Genomic DNA, 17,279 nt, shown 5'->3' with positions numbered 1-17,279 from the left:
ACGCAACTTTCCAGTTGGAAAGCAGATAACTTATCACAAGCAACAAGAACGGTCCTTATTCAATCAAATCTTCTTTCAAAAACTAACTATCTGATGCAAAACTTTTATCTTCCATCTGGAATTCATAAGCGCATTGACGATATCAACAAATCATTTTTTTTGGAATAAATTTAGTACTTTATACAGACCTTTAATTGTGATGGAGGACCATCCCTTGAAGATCCACCAAAGGAAGCACCTACCATTGAAGGTCCTATCACAAGGTCAAGAGCCAAGCAACTACAAGAGGACTTGACCACATTCATCACTCAATTCAGCCTTCAAGGTACATCTATGAGAGTTGAGGATACATGTGGCAAAGCTAGGACTCTACTCACCTTTGAGTCCAAAGATTTGGCTTGAAGACCTTACTATCTTTCCCATTTTAGCACTTGAAACAATTGCATTTTATGTTGAGTTTTAAGCCGTGTGGCTTTCTGGTTTTTAAGACATTATTATGTGTGTTTTGGAAGACCAAGGGCCGGCTCTAGTCAACCTATTTAAGGACCCCTTGGTGTTCTATTTTGAGTAGTTCAGAATTGATTAACACTTGTTGTTTCTCCCTTGCAAAAGAGAGCTTTTGAACTCATGTGTGTGATAAGCGGATTGCTTGTATTTACTCTAGATGATTTGTCTATGTCAAGCTTATTAGACTTGGTGTTTGCAAACTCATAGAGCTCCTCCTTGTGCCTCCTCCACGTGAAGGTTGTGTAGGGTTGTAGGATTGGGGTTTTGTGCAGCATTACAGCTCGGTTCTAGGCCATCAAAGCCTTTGGTCTTGTTGTTGATTGCACTTGGTTTCAATCATCTTCTATCCTGTCTATTTCCCTTTCCATTTCCGGGTTATTTGCATCCTTTCATTTCTGTTGCAAATCAGAATTCTGCTGAAGCTTGTGTTTATTGTTTGTGTGTGTTTCTATGGAGGTCTAGATCGGTTTTAGCCTAGATGAGGCTGCATCAAGTGGTATCAGAGCCAGCTGACCCCATACCCACCCTCTAAACTCAACTTGATCATCAAATCTAACCACTTCTGGTTCATGTGTTGAGTTTGAGTCAATTGTGAGAAATTTCTGATTTTTGTGAGGTTATTGTGTGCAGGTTTGAACACCCTAAAGGAAGGCCTGAATTGAGAGGAAGAAGGGCAGTAGGCGTGGTCTCATCCTTGTCAAAACCGTCAGCCAAAACACTCCATTGTCCTTGCGAAAAATCAAAGGCGACGAAGATCTAGCCGGCGGTTTATGTTGATGTTCTTCAAGAGATCTTGCTGTTCTTGGTGGATCCTGAGTTTGCAGCAAAGGGGATGGTTTGAAGGCTTAAATTCAAAAGAAAATACAACTAATTTCCTGCCCAACCACTCCCCAACCATTCCCCTACAACTAGGTAACTGTTTCAACCACCCCTCCTAAAAATCCGGCCTGTTTGACCAACATTGCACATGGAAGTTTTCAGCAGAATATTCCACGTTTATGCCTCCAATTAATTGGTATTTCTTGTATATTCTTGTAATTCAGTAATTCAAATTCAAAAAAAAAGAAAAGAAAAAGCCAAGGTCCTTTAATTATAAAAATCAGGCGGACCAAGTAAAAGAAAAGAAACCGCAGAATTTAGAACGGTCCAGAGTCCTTTTAAACCCGGTTAGTCTCTAAACCCGGGTTAGTAAGTCCAGTTTCCAGCATTATAATTCGGTCTAAGGAAATGAACCGGAGTCTAACACCTCAGAGTTGATCTAATACTCCAGACCGGGTTTAGTAAGTCCTTTCCGAGACAACTTTGAAGAAGGAGAACAAGGGATTGCCATGAGCCCTTGAGCCCACCCTTTGACCTTAGCCATCTAGTCCTTAGCTCCACATTCATCACGGTTTTGACAAGGCTAGACAAGTCCGAGGGCCTTCTTGACTCAATCCAGGCTCGACTTGAAGGTAATCACCTATTCTAAGGCTTAAATTTGTGCTTAAACACTAGGTTGCTGCCTCATTCTAGCAATCTGAGAGGAGTGATTCCTTTTCTTCGTTTCAAAACTGAATTGGACTCTTTGAGTGAATAGGCACCATATTGAAGGGTTTGATCTTGACAAATCAACATCAAGTTAGAGGAATACAAGCAACACGAGAGTTGTGTGATCAAACACTCGGTTTGGGAAACAATTGAGAGTTGTTATTATCAATCTAACATCACCTATTTCAGTGTTTGTTTGTTTTGACCATGTCTAATCCTAGGAATCACGAAGAGGAAGGTAATGATCGATCCAATGATAGGAGTCCGACACCCCTACAACCGGAGGTATATAGTATCCTCAAGAGCCTCATGGATAGTGTCAACTCCCTCACGGCTGATATGAACACCCTTAAGAGACAATCAGCCCATAGACCTATTCCTTTAGGTACCCACATAGAATCTGGACAGCCCTCAACTCAAGATGTCCGAGTGCCTCTCCCTACACAAGAAGAACAATATGTAGACGTTAGGAGAGAAGCCATGCCTAGGGCTGAGAATTTACCTAGAGGAAACGTACCTAACCCTCCAAATCTAGGGCCACAAGATAGGAGAAACCCTATGACCCTCCAGCTATACACATTCCTTGGCGTCCAAGGGAAGAACATTCTACTCCGAGATCTCCTAACCCCTATAGAAACCATGAATTTGTTGATGAATTTCAGGATGAAGATGACTTCAATGATGAGTATGAGGACTGGAGAAGAGCACGCCCAAGAGGATTCCAAGCTAGGAGAAGAGAACCGGAGCAAGATGGTCTAGGAAGAGTCAAAGTGAAGATCCCAACCTTTGAAGGCACAAGTGACGCTGATCTATATATGGAATGGGAGACCAAGGTGGAACAAATCTGGACATGCCACAATTTCCCCGAGCAAAGAAAGGTACAACTAGCTACCCTAGAATTCAAGGGCTTTGCCTTAGCTTGGTGGGATAGCTTGGTCAAGGAAAGGGTGAGGAATCTTGATCCACCGGTCAGAACTTGGGAGCAAATGAAAGTCTTGCTCAGAAACAGATTTGTACCTCCCTACTACACGAGAGAACTTAGGCAGAGATTGGAGAGCCTTAAACAAGGGAGTATGAGTGTAGAAGAAGCTACAATGCCATGCAACATGCTATGCTCAAGGCTGGAGTGAGAGAAGATGAAGACTCCACCATTGCAAGGTACTTAAGAATCCTTAACTCTAACATTTCCTATGAAGTAGATATGTATCCATGTAGGACAGCCGTGGAGCTACTTCACAATGCAATCAAGATAGAGAAGAGGCTTAAGAACAAGAGCAGCTACACTACAGGCCGTGGACAAGCTAACAATTCACATTGGAAGCCAACGCCCAAGAGCACTCCTTACAACCGAGAGCAAGGTAACAAGGACCAACCTGGCCCTAAGAAGGAGATGAACTCAAGCTACAACTCAGGCCAAACCAGCCGGCCACCATTCACAAGTCAAGGACCAAAAGGGAATGCCTCTAACTCTACTTTTCCTAATAAGTCTAGTCAAGTTGAATGTTTTAAGTGCAAAGGCAAAGGTCATATGATGAAAGATTGTCCTAATAGGAGAACTATGATCGTAGATCACCTAGGACATTATGATTCTTGTAGTGATAATGAATATGAACCTTGCATTGAATCTGAAAATCAGCATGATAATGATTTAGAGCAAAGTGAGGAATTAGAGTATGAACATGGAGATAGCCTTATTTGCAAGAGAGCTTTGCATGTGTTAGCAACTATGGAAGAAACTAGTCAAAGAGATAATCTATTTCATACTAGGTGTCTTGTTAAAGGAAAGGTGTGCAATATGATCATAGATGGGGGAAGTTGTACCAACATAGCTAGTACTACTTTAGTGTCTAAGTTACAACTCCCTACTACTTCACACAAAAGGCATTATAAGCTGAGATGGATGAATGAATGTGGTGAATTGAAAGTAACCAAACAAGTTAATGTAGCTTTTAAGATAGGCTCTTACCAAGACACTATGTTATGTGATGTAGTCCCTATGAATGCTTGTCATCTATTGTTAGGAAGGCCATGGCAATTTGATAGGAAAGTTACTCATGATGGCTATACTAACAAGCATATGTTTAAGTATCATGGGAGATCTATTACCTTGTGCCCTATGACTCCATTACAGGTTGCTCAAGAGTTTGAGAAGACTAAGGCCAAAGAGAAGGTGAAAGAAGAGGAGAAGAGCGATGGCAACATGCTACTGTCGTCCAAGGCTGAGATGGAGGAGATGTGTCTACCTATTGACACTAGAGTTATGGCCATGATCAAGCCAAAGAAGCACACTCTTGCTAGTGCCGAAGGCAATCTCACTAATCTGCCCCCAACCATCCAGAAACTACTTGAAGAGTTCAAGGACATGTTTCCGGAAGAGCTACCCTTAGGTCTACCACCATTTAGAGGAATTGAGCACCAAATAGATCTTATCCCGGGAGCTTCATTGCCAAACAGACCGGCCTATAAGATGAACCCTCAAGAGAGCAAAGAGGTGGAAGATCAAGTACAAGAGCTCCTCAACAAGGGCTACATAAGGGTAAGTAAGTCACCATGTGCTGTACCGGTCCTATTAGTGCCAAAGAAGGACAATTCATGGAGAATGTGTGTAGATTGTCGTGCCATAAACAACATTACAGTCAAGTATCGCCATCCTATCCTTAGACTTGATGATATGCTTGATGAATTGCATGGTGCTACATTGTTTTCTAAGATAGATTTTAGAAGTGGCTATCACCAAATCCGAATGAAGGAGGGAGATGAGTGGAAAAAAGCCTTCAAGACCAAGTTTGGGCTTTATGAGTGGCTTGTCATGCATTCGGTCTTACCAATGCCCCTTCTACATTCATGAGGTTGATGAACTATGTCCTAAGGAGCTATATAGGGAAGTTTGTAGTGGTATATTTTGATGACAGCCTTATCTATAGCAAATCCATACAAGAGCATGAACAACACCTCAGGGAAGTGTTATCCACACTTAGACTTGATCATCTCTATGCTAATATGAAAAAAATGTGATTTTTGCACTAATGAAGTGATCTTTCTAGGGTTTGTGGTCAGTTCAAGAGGTTTAGAAGTTGATCAAGAGAAGGTCAAGGCAATCAAGGAGTGGCCTACACCTACCAATGTTGGACAAGTCCGGAGTTTTCAAGGTCTAGCCGGCTTCTATAGGCGGTTTGTGAAGGACTTCTCCACCATAGCTTCACCACTCACAGAGCTTACCAAGAAGAACACACCATTCGTATGGGGCAAGACACAAGAGGCTGCATTTGAAGAACTCAAGCTCAAATTGACCAATGCACCTCTCCTAGTTCTACCAAACTTTGCAAAACCTTTTGAAGTAGAATGTGACGCCTCAGGTATTGGAATTGGTGGAGTATTGATGCAAGAAGGTAGACCCATAGCTTTCTTTAGTGAAAAGCTCAAAGGTGCGTGTCTTAACTATTCTACCTATGATAGAGAGTTGTATGCACTTTTTAGGGTCTTGAAAACTTGGCAACATTATCTTTGGCCAAGTGAATTTGTACTACACACGGATCATAAGTCATTAAAGCACCTAAGAGGACAAGATAAGTTAGATAGGCGTCATGGTCGTTGGATGGAATTTATAGAAACATTCCCTTACATAATCAAGTATAAAAAGGGAAAAGATAACATAGTGGCCGACGCCCTCTCTAGGAGACATGCTTTGATTGTTCAACTTGATTCTAAGGTGCTAGGGTTCTCTTACATTAAGGAACTTTATGCTTGTGATTCTGATTTTGGGGATATCTATAGACATTGCCTAGACAAAGGTTCCTATGATAAGTGTTTCTACTTGTTTGATGGATTCCTTTTTAGGGCAAGTAAGGTTTGCATACCTAAGTGCTCATTAAGACTTTTGCTTGTTGAGGAATCACACAAGGGAGGTCTTATGGGGCATTTTGGCCGTGACAAAACTTATGCTATGCTTAAAGAACACTTCTACTGGCCTCATATGTTAAAAGATGTTGAGCATGTACTTAAAAGGTGTTTAGAGTGTTTGAAAGCTAAGTCTAAAGTGAAACCCCATGGACTCTACACACCACTACCTACACCCTCCTGTCCTTGGCTAGATATAAGCATGGACTTCATTGTAGGACTGCCTAGGACTAGGAAGGGCCGAGATTCAATTTTTGTGGTTGTAGATAGGTTTTCTAAGATGGCTCACTTTATTCCTTGTCACAAAACTGATGATGCTTCGCATGTGTCTACTCTTTTCTTTAGAGAAGTGGTGAGACTACATGGGATCCCAAGAACAATTGTAAGTGATAGGGATACTAAGTTTTTGAGTCACTTTTGGCGTTCTCTTTGGGGACAACTTGGTACAAAACTCTTGTTTTCTACTTCAAGTCATCCTCAAACCGACGGCCAAACTGAGGTCACCAATAGAACACTTGGTACCCTACTAAGGACAATCATTAAAAAGAACTTAAAGTCATGGGAAGATGTATTGCCACACGCTGAATTTGCATATAATAGGGCAAAACACTCTTCCACTACTCTAAGTCCTTTTGAATGTGTCTATGGTCTTAACCCTTTAACCCCACTAGATCTTGTGCCGTTTCCTATGAAGGAGCGAGTAGATTTTGATGCCAATAGACAGGTGGAGTTCATTAAGGAGTTACATGAGAGGACCAAGCTGAGGTTGGAGCAACTAGGGCATGATGTGGTTGCAAGGAACAACAAAGGAAGGAGAAGGGTGATCTTCAAACCGGGAGACCTAGTATGGGTTCACTTGCGCAAGGAGAGGTTCCCTACAAAGAGAGCCTCTAAACTGGCCCCAAGGGGTGATGGACCCTTCAAGATCCTAAGGAAAGTAGGTGACAGTGCCTATGTTGTAAACCTACCGGGTGACTATGGTGTTAGTGCTACCTTCAATGTGGCGGACCTTACACGTTTTGAAGAGCATGAGGGAAAGTCTACAGATTCGTGGTCGAATCCTTTCCAAGGAGGGGAGGATGATGGAGGACCATCCCTTGAAGATCCACCAAAGGAAGCACCTACCATTGAAAGTCCTATCACAAGGTCAAGAGCCAAGCAACTACAAGAGGACTTGACCACATTCATCACTCAATTCAGCCTTCAAGGTACATCTATGAGAGTTGAGGATACATGTGGCAAAGCTAGGACTCTACTCACCTTTGAGTCCAAAGAGTTGGCTTGAAGACCTTACTATCTTTCCCATTTTAGCACTTGAAACAATTGTATTTTATGTTGAGTTTTAAGCCGTGTGGCTTCTGGTTTTTAAGACATTATTATGTGTGTTTTGGAAGACCAAGGGCCGGCTCTAGTCAACCTATTTAAGGACCCCTTGGTGTTCTATTTTGAGTAGTTCAGAATTGATTAACACTTGTTGTTTCTCCCTTGCAAAAGAGAGCTTTTGAACTCATGTGTGTGATAAGCGGATTGCTTGTATTTACTCTAGATGATTTGTCTATGTCAAGCTTATTAGACTTGGTGTTTGCAAACTCATAGAGCTCCTCCTTGTGCCTCCTCCACGTGAAGGTTGTGTAGGGTTGTAGGATTGGGGTTTTGTGCAGCATTACAGCTCGGTTCTAGGCCATCAAAGCCTTTGGTCTTGTTGTTGATTGCACTTGGTTTTAATCATCTTCTATCCTGTCTATTTCCCTTTCCATTTCCGGGTTATTTGCATCCTTTCATTTCTGTTGCAAATCAGAATTCTGCTGAAGCTTGTGTTTATTGTTTGTGTGTGTTTCTATGGAGGTCTAGATCGGTTTTAGCCTAGGTGAGGCTGCATCAAATTGCATGGGATGAAATCTGTAAACCAAAATATAATAGGGGAATGGGTCTTCATAAAGGAGAAACTAGTAATATTGCACTTCAAATGAAATTACTCTAGAAACTCCTGGCAGATAGAAATAGTATATGATTTCAATTTATTATGAAAAATACCCCCAAAATGATAAGATTTTAAGTTAAAAATAAAAGAATAAACAATCATGGCAATTTTCTACACTACTTCATCTAAGGGTTTGTTTTTTTAAAAAGGAGTTTTTTGGATTTTGGGTGGGAAATGAGAACAATATTAACTTCTAGACAGATAATTGGATTGACAACATTAAATTAAAAACCTATTTTAATCTGGATATACATAACATAAACATGAAAGTTGCTGAATTTATCATGATTGACAAAAAATAGAATGCTTCTCTAAATTAGCCATTTTTTCCTATCAATGTGGTAAACAAAATCATTACCATATATATTCCAATGAAGAATCTGAAAGATAAAATTATTTGAAAATCATCCGCTTTTGGACAATTCACCACTAAATCGGCCCTCCATTTTTGTCGAGACAATCTTAGTCACTTAAATTCCAACATTTTCAATAAATTATGGAATCTAAATGTTCCGCCACAAATTAAAAATTTTCTATGGAAAGAATTAACAGACTATCTCCCTATTATAGAGTGATTAAATAGATATTTCAATAGGGTACCTAACTATTGTACTCCATGTAACGCCCAAAATGAAACAACATACCATTTCTTTTTTCAATGCTCGACTACGACTTACATTATAAATAAAATTCAAACAAAACTAGGGAAACAATTTAAATTCTAAAATACTGGAAATTTTATTGGTGAGATCACAATGGTAAAATTAACATAACAAACAAAAAAGTTACAAGTCAATCTGTTCTACAGGCAAAAGCTTACGTAGCACTGGATGCAATTATCTCAACCGGAAACAATAGATTTAACAAGGTCATCTTCGAAGGGGACAACCTTCTTCTTATCAATGCGATAAAAGGAGTTTGGAAAGTGTCGTGGAATATTCAGTCCATAGTGAAAGATACCAAAGAAGAATGCAAGAAGTTTGAAGAGTTTAAAATCATGCATTGCTTCCGTGAAAGCAATAAAGCGGCCGATCTACTAGCTAGTGAAAAAAATCAGATAATCTAGATCTGAGAGAGATAAATCAATATATAGATGTATCTCATCTACCTGATGCATATATCAGGACTTTGTGAGACTATAGATGGAACTTTTGGAACCGGAACCGGGGTTTTCCGGTCCTGGAACCGGCGGTTCCGGTTCCGAACTGCCGGTTCCACACGTAATTAATTAAAAATAAATAAATAATGTTTTTTTAATAGAAAAGTCAAGGTTCGGAACCGGGGGTTCCCGGAACCGCCAGAACCGGAAAGGAACCGACGGTTCTGGAACTTGCAAACCTAGGGTTCCTAGGTGTAGCCGGTTCCGGTTCCGGTTCCTGATTTCCAGGAACCGGGAACCGACGGTTCCGGAACCGGCCCATCTCTATGCGAGACTGGCTGAGTCTTGTTCAGTCTTCTCTCCCTAGTTTCCTTCAGAGTTTTGTTAGCATTATCTATAGTGATAATCCGGGATTGCCTTCTGGGTACAAGGATTCCTAGTGTTGATATTTTATCAAAAAAAACTAGAAAACATGAAAATGGTTCCTTATTTCTTAATAGGGTAGTCCACACGTACTACATCATTTTTTACACGCGTTTTGACTTTTATAAATATTTCTACATGTATTTAAGATGCGTGTTAACTTTTAGAGAGAACCATGTTAATGATATTTATAAAAAGTCAACACATTTACATACAGAAATATTTAAAAAAGTGAACACGCGTCTTAAATGAGCGTTGAAAACGGTGTGTGGGTCAGAAAAACCGTGATGCACATGTTAATGCTCTTTCTTAATTTATCAGTTGGGGTTTATCTCACTTACAATTTCATCATCGCTTTTACTCTCATCCACAAGTCACTACAAATAAAATAATAAATAATCCATCTTGTTAAAACTTCACATCACTTATTATGCAAGGACGAGAAAGAGAACATCAAAACCCTCGGATACTCTTTCAAAAATTTAAGGAAACAATCAAGTTTTTTCACCGATTCAATAATCGCAAGCCCTAACTCAACTTCAACAAGTAAAGTGCATGCTCTTTTTACGATTTACAATCATAATTTTGTTTTTTGTTTAAAATTTTCTCTCTAACGTCGCCAATGATAGTCGTGGTACGGAAACCTTATGATATAAATTACAATACACTAAACACGTAAAAAATGTGTGTTTCTATTAGTTAGTCTTTTATCCTTTTCGAAAAAGGATAAGTTCGATCATTTTTTTTGTATGTTTGATGAAATTTTTTACAAGCTTGATGACACGTAAAAACAGACATCGAACTTGAAATAAGTAAAAACTGACTTCAAGCTTGATTATACGTTAAAAACCATCATTAGATTTAAAGACAAACTTGATGTTTTTTTTTCAAGTTTGATGACATTTTTCAAGTTCTGTAACACATTATTCAAGTATGGTAATATATTTTTTTCTAGCTAGCTATACCACTTTTCTCTTACTTGATGACATGTAAAAAGTGTTACCAGGCTAAAAAAATTACATCAAAAAATGTTATCACAAAAAAAGTAATCAAATTTGTCATAAAAAAGTCTACTAACTAGACATGATAGAACTCAACCTGACCCGCTGGATCAATCTGAACCCGATTGGTGAAGACCCGACCCAGAAAGATACTTAACTCCATCGATCCTTGTAAAGACCAGATCGATCAAAGAATCAGTGGGTCAAACCCGACCCAACCTGAACCCAAAAATAATTACACATACTAAGGTAAACAATATAATATAATTATTTTTATAAAAATATATTATATTATTATTATTTTATTATTGAAGTTTTATTTTATTCCTACAAAATCATTAAAAGCAACATTCTTGACCCGCTGGATCAATCCAATCCGACCCAAAACCCGACATAACACGTACTCGATCATCCCGAAAATTTATCAACCCGTTCAATCAAAACCCAATTTGAACCCTAACCATCTTAATTTAAACAACGACAAGATAAACCCATTTACCAGGTCTACTCATAACAATGTCATCAATAAAACGTCATCAAAAAAGTGTCATAAAAACTGTCATATGAATACCATTAAAAAAATCATCAAAAAATTTGTCATGAAAAAACATCATCAAAAAGTTGTCACCGGTTTAATGTGGAAATTCATTGGTGATCATAACTATTTTTCTATTCTTTCTCACTCTTACACTTCGTATTATAATATTATTATCCTATAATGATGAAACCCAATTAAAATATTATAATTTTTGTTTTTTTATTTTTTATATTATTATATGTCATCAATTAAAAAATATTCTACTTCTTTAATATTATTTAAATTAAAAGTAATTGAGATAATGTGTAAGAGAGAGAATCACACATTAATATTCAAGAATAATGATGATTCTGAACCACTAAAAAATTATTTAAACATTTTTTTAAATGACCTATAATACTTGGAATATCATCATTGTAGAAGATCTAATAGAAAAGGGATTAAAATACTAGTATTAGGAGGCTTGATGGATTACTTGGGAAAAATAGTCTAAAATATATTCTATGAATCATATAAAACTACTACACTAATTTCGTGATATATTGCATTTTATATTAAATCTTTGAACAAGCTCTGAAAAACACTGCAAGCTTATAAAAACATGAATAAATGAAAAGAATCTATGTGCCTTTTTTGAAAAACAATATATAAATGGAAATAAATCTTACGTATTCTATTAAATGTTACATATTCTATTAAATGTTCAGAATCATGCACAAATGAAAATAAATTCATGTATTTTTTTCAACAAAACTGAAAAATTGCACTGAATTCTTGTACATATAATAGAACCTTGCACGAATTATAAGAATTAATCACTTTTTTTAAGAAAACATTGAACCAATGATCATATATCTTTGCACATTTGTTCCAAACTCTTGCATGAATATTCAAAACCTTTACACACATACAAATAATCCATGCACTTTTTGGAAAAAAATATTGCACTAAAGTCCATAAATCATATTAACTACAAATATTCTCATAAACTACCACAACAGCAATGAACCTTACATTTTCTAATAGGCGTTTTTGCACCGAACCACCCTTTATATGACCTAATTTGCATGGAACCACCCCCTATATCGATAATTATTCCGAACCACCCAAATTTCACTCTTTTCTTACCAGAAGCCACCCCTTCCCCTATTATGTTAGATTTTCCATCCAAATTAACGAAAATACAGTTATACCCCTGATAAAATTCCAATATTACACTAAAAATCAAAGTTTTAAAAAAGAGAAGAAAAAAATTTAGGGCCTTCGTTCTTCTCCTTGTTCAACCTGAGTGCTCGTTCTTCGTTCTTCTCCTCCTGTTCCGAAATTTCCTCCTAAACAAAGCTCGACATTGCTCCATTCTAAAGAATAAATTGGTGTCTGGTTTTCCATTGCTCGACCTTGAATTTCCTCCATCCCAAAGCTCGAATTCACCTGAACCACAAATTCGCCTGAATTTCCTCCATTCCGAAGCTCGAATTTCTTCCGCAAAACTCGAATTCGCCTGAACCACAAATTCGGCGACCAGAGGGAGAAAAGAGCAAATTAGTGTCTGGTTCGCCATTGAAGAACAATGTCGAGCTTCGGAATTGAAGAAAGGAGAAGAAGAACAAATTCGATTTCTCCATTTAAGAACAAATTCGATTTTTCCATTGAAGAACAAATTCGAGGTCGAGTTTCTTCTTCTCCCTACTTCTCCATTCTTCTCCTTCGAATTAGGGTACTTCCGATTTCCGTTCTTATCCTTCGTTCTTCTTCTTCTCCCTACTTCGCCATTCTTCTCCTTCGATTCGACATTTGTTGCGGATATTTTGTGGGCATGATTTGTGGCGGAGGAATCCGACTCGGTTCTTCAGAGGACGAGAAGTTGTTGAAGGGAGGCGAAGAAATTGCCATGGGAAGAACAACGAAGAAGAACAGAGGGAGAAGAACACCATTGAACAGCTTCTGTTTCTTTCAATTCAACCCCTTTCCGCCGATCTTCACAAACCCCTTTCAATTCAACACCATTCAACCCCTTTCAATCAACACCATTGAAGGAGGACGAGCAACTGTTGAAGGAGGCGAAGAAATTGCCATTGAACACCATTCAAAGAGTCTGGTATTTTGAAGGTGGGTTTCATTTCATATTCTCTTTCCTCTCTCCTATGCAATAATTTAACTTGCTCCAGTTCTTGTTTTACCAGAAATCACTCATCACTTGCAGCTACAAATCCTCACAAACTGAGTTAGCAAGATCTCCCTTCCTAAATTTCTTGCGTTATAATGTAATTAGTTTTCTACTGAACTTGCTTAGTTAACTTTGTGATTTCTTCCTTTCTTCTCTTTGAATTTGCACATGTTGTGATTCTATAAGGGTGTGTCTTAGTTAAAAAGGGTATTTGTGTAAATTAAATTGTAATATTTGAAAATTAATAAGGATATATTAGTCATTTTACCATTTTTAACGTTAATTTTAACAAAAATCGTTTAAGGGTGGCTCCTGGTAAGAATTTGGTGAAACTTGCGTGGTTTGGAACAATTATCGATATAAGGGGTGGTTCCATGCAAATTCGGCCATATAAAGGGGTGGTTCCGTGCAAAAACGCCATTCTAATAACAAAAGTTGAACAAAAGAGATAATTCATGTACGATGTGCTCAAATGGGTAAAAGCATCAACAATAACACTTCAACACACAAGAACGAGTCTCAAAAAGACTACCAAAATTTCATAGTCAATAATTCCATGCACAAAAAACTTAAAATTGACAAATACTAACTAAAATTTTCAATTAAACTACAAAACGAAGCTCAAAGTTTTGCGTAAAACCTAATCATCTAAAAAAAATCATTTTACTAAAAAAGTTCATTTGAGAGTATTAGAAGAGTATCTATCAAAGGAGCTACAAATTGGAGGAGTTTCATATTTAGCAGTCGGATTTGTAGCTACCAGAACAGGAAAGTTGACAACGCACAGGCCACGACCCGCGTCCATTATTGTCGCGTACCGCCCCCAGGAGCCAGTGAAGGATTATCTTGTTTTCTTTGAGTGGTTATGCAGTTACAAAAGATAGGAAGATTTGTAAGACTTCATAACCGCCACGACTCACCCCTTATCTGCAGAACCCCGCGCCCACCGGAAGATTGAAGATTTTGCAGTTATCTCTTATTTCACCTGCAAATATAAAATTTTACGTTATTGTATTTATAGTTTGTTAGTTAGATAAGATTAGATTTTCTTAGATTTATATTTTATTATTTTGTTAACTGGTAGAATTAGGCTAAGTTAGTCTCCTATATAAGAGCCTTTCTCTTTATGAATTAGAGTTTAGACAATTACAAGTTAGACAGTTTAGAGAATTACATATTATGCATTTGTTCTTAGTGGTGAGAAACTAAGTCCATTAGACATTGTTCCACTTGACTATTCAAGTTTATACAAAGTTATTGTTTTTGTAAGTGTTTCTCTATCTCTATTGATTCCCAATGTGTTGATTTGTCTTTTCTTACTTACAAAGATCATTGTTTTGCGTGCTTTAGTTAGATTGACAACCTATTTTAGCTTTCCATTGTATACTATTATAAGAATAGAACTTTAATATGTTAAGACTGGTTTGCGAGCATGTTAAAGTAGGAATCACATGCACAATTGATATTTGTTAGACTGGTTTGCATCTTATCTCAATTGTGCCTTTTCTATTGACTATAAACGTTTTACATAGTTCTAGTTGCGAATGTAAATCGTGGTTGTTTGTCTTAGATTAGAACCACACAAGAAATTCATATTGATAGGTGACAAGGAACAAAATGATCAAAAACCTTAATAATGTATAAATTGATTAGTTGGTATGGAACAATACTCTCTTATAACAATTAAAACCCGCAAATCACTACGTTCGGTCAATCATACAAAATCCTTGTCGTTTTTATTACAAATTTAATCCTTTTTCCTGCTATCACGCTTCTCTATGAGATCGGCTGTGTGCTTACCAGATACTTCTGGATTGGGTATTCATCAAGAATACATTTGACAACGATTAACGACTTTACGGCCGTGTCAAATTTAGCGTTGTTGCCAGGAAGTTGCTATATAGCAATTTTAGGTTTTAGTTTGTGTAGGTCTATCTTATGACCCACGCCATCAGATCTCACGATAATCCTTTGTTTGAGTCCTGTGAAGAAATTGAAAGAAGGCTCAAGACAGGAAAAAATATTATTAATGGTCGACCAGGAAGTCACAACAGAAGTTGTAGCTGAAGCCATATAAGCACATGACGCAACAGATGCTGGGGTCATAGCAACACCTTGCTCCTCAGCAGACCACATTCATCCTACCAGCTCTTCCAGAAGGTAAAAAATTTGAGCTGAAGCCCAGGCTAATCCATGTGTTTCCCAAGTTTCATGGATTCAGCGGCAAAGATCCTATCAAGAATTTGGGTTAATTCCATTCTATCTGCATTAGTGTGAAGCCCAGAGGAGTCACTGATGATCAAATCATGATGAAAGAGTTTCCTTTCTCATTAAAGGATAACACAGACCAGTGGTACTAATACTTCATTCCCAATAGCGTTATAAGATCTTGGGCAGATATATAGAAAGTTTTCCTAGAGAAATACTTCCTAGTAAAGAAAGCCAACAATCTCAGACAAGAGATTACTACAGTCCAGAATGGGAAAGATGAGTCACTCTACGAGTACAGAGAGCGATTCAACATATTAGTTGTCGGCTGCTCACAACATCAGATGGAACAAAGAGACTTGATGTATAGTCTCTATCATGGTCTCCTAGACCCGGTGTGAATCCTATTCGATGCATCCTACGAAGGTGGTTTCCTTGACAAGACTTCAGAGCAAGCAGTGTGCATATTCAATGAGATGTCAGAAGGAACAACTAACAAGACCAGTAGGGAGATCTTCTTCACCAACATGAGGGGTACTCGTTGTAAACTAATTCAGTCTATATATGGAATATATTAACTAAAGGAGATGGTGAAGAGATTAGCATTGAGAGACATACCACATCAACTGAAGGCATGTGGACTCTATAACGAGCCTCTACATCCTACAAACATGTGCCCTCAACTACAAACGGAGAACCTAGAGGTAAAACACAATAGGAAATTTTGGTCCTCCTCGCCCCAGAGTATATCCCTACTCAAACAATTATTAGCCACCGAGATGGAACAATCAAAGCCAAAGGTATGGAAACAACGAGAACTCTCAACAGTAGAGACAGTTAGAGCTTAGACCGCGCTACCAGCAAGACAAAAGGCCCAACACAGGGGATCTCCTTCATTAGCTACAAAGTTGGGAACTCATGTCGATGCAACAACTAAGCAATTCAAGCAAATCGAGACAAAAATCGGTTAGCTGACACAAGCAATGGAAAAGATTGAGACAAGAAATTTTGGACTTCTTCTTTCGAATACAGAGGTGAATCCTAAAGGAAACATCAATGTTTTGATCAAAAGTACAACTCTGAAGAGTTCCACAAAGAGAGAAACCTTTATCAATGACTTCGGGGAACAAACACAACACATGTTAAACCTAAAGTAGAATCATATGAGGCCAAACCGCAACCCGCGCCTTTACAGTTGCGTCCAACTCTCAGATGATAATTGACGAAGTTGATACTCCGCTCATTACGCGCCTTGTGCTGGATATTCCATGACATGTGCCCATTAATGTCACGCCCCACATTAAAGGTTCAGAGAACGCCTTTTCTGACAGCCTGAAGGTAAATCATATTCGTTCGAGGATGCATATTAGAAATACCATAGAATAGAGAGCGATGAATCAGGGAGGGAGAGACTCAACGAGATGAAGAAAGATCCAACTAAAGCTCCATATGTAGAGAGAATGGAGAAGGAGAGAGATGCTAGAGAAAGAAGATCAATGACATCCCAGTTAAAGGAAGAACTTCCTACTTAGGCCTGTAACCGAGTCGAGCATTTTTCGAGCTGCTCGAGCTCGGCTGGAAAAATGCTCTGCTCAAAACTCGATTTCTCGAGCTCGAGTTCAAGCTGATTTTCGAGCTTGTTTAATTTATCGAGTCGAGCTCGAGTATTGAAAAACTCGGCTTGGATGCTCGACGAGCGGCTCGGATATATATGTGTATAAATAAATATATAAATAATATAAAGTATATATACCAAATAAAACCCTACGTAACTTTCTATTTGTCTTCCTCCTCAACTAAGACCGGCGGCACGCAGCAGCATAAGAAAAGGGCAGAAATTTACACCGCCGTCCGTCGCCCTAGACCCCTCCTCTCTGTTCTTTTCACTCAGGCCGTCAGGAGAAGAAGAAGAAGCATGCCAACTGTCCTCT

The 17,279-nt window shown here is 38.3% G+C and overlaps 1 pseudogene; it reads left to right on the top strand.

Annotated features, from left to right (window-relative positions):
* The first annotated feature begins 2,241 nt into the window (after positions 1-2,241).
* On the top strand, positions 2,242-8,978 carry LOC141250422 (uncharacterized; annotated as a pseudogene).
* Positions 8,979-17,279: the final 8,301 nt, after the last annotated feature.

Source organism: Phyllobates terribilis, unplaced genomic scaffold (genome assembly GCF_046119375.1).
Source record: "Phyllobates terribilis strain yellow unplaced genomic scaffold, ASM4611937v1 Scaffold_5672__1_contigs__length_50030, whole genome shotgun sequence".
Taxonomy (NCBI): Eukaryota; Metazoa; Chordata; class Amphibia; order Anura; family Dendrobatidae; genus Phyllobates; species Phyllobates terribilis.
This window is presented reverse-complemented; position numbering and strand designations above follow the sequence as displayed.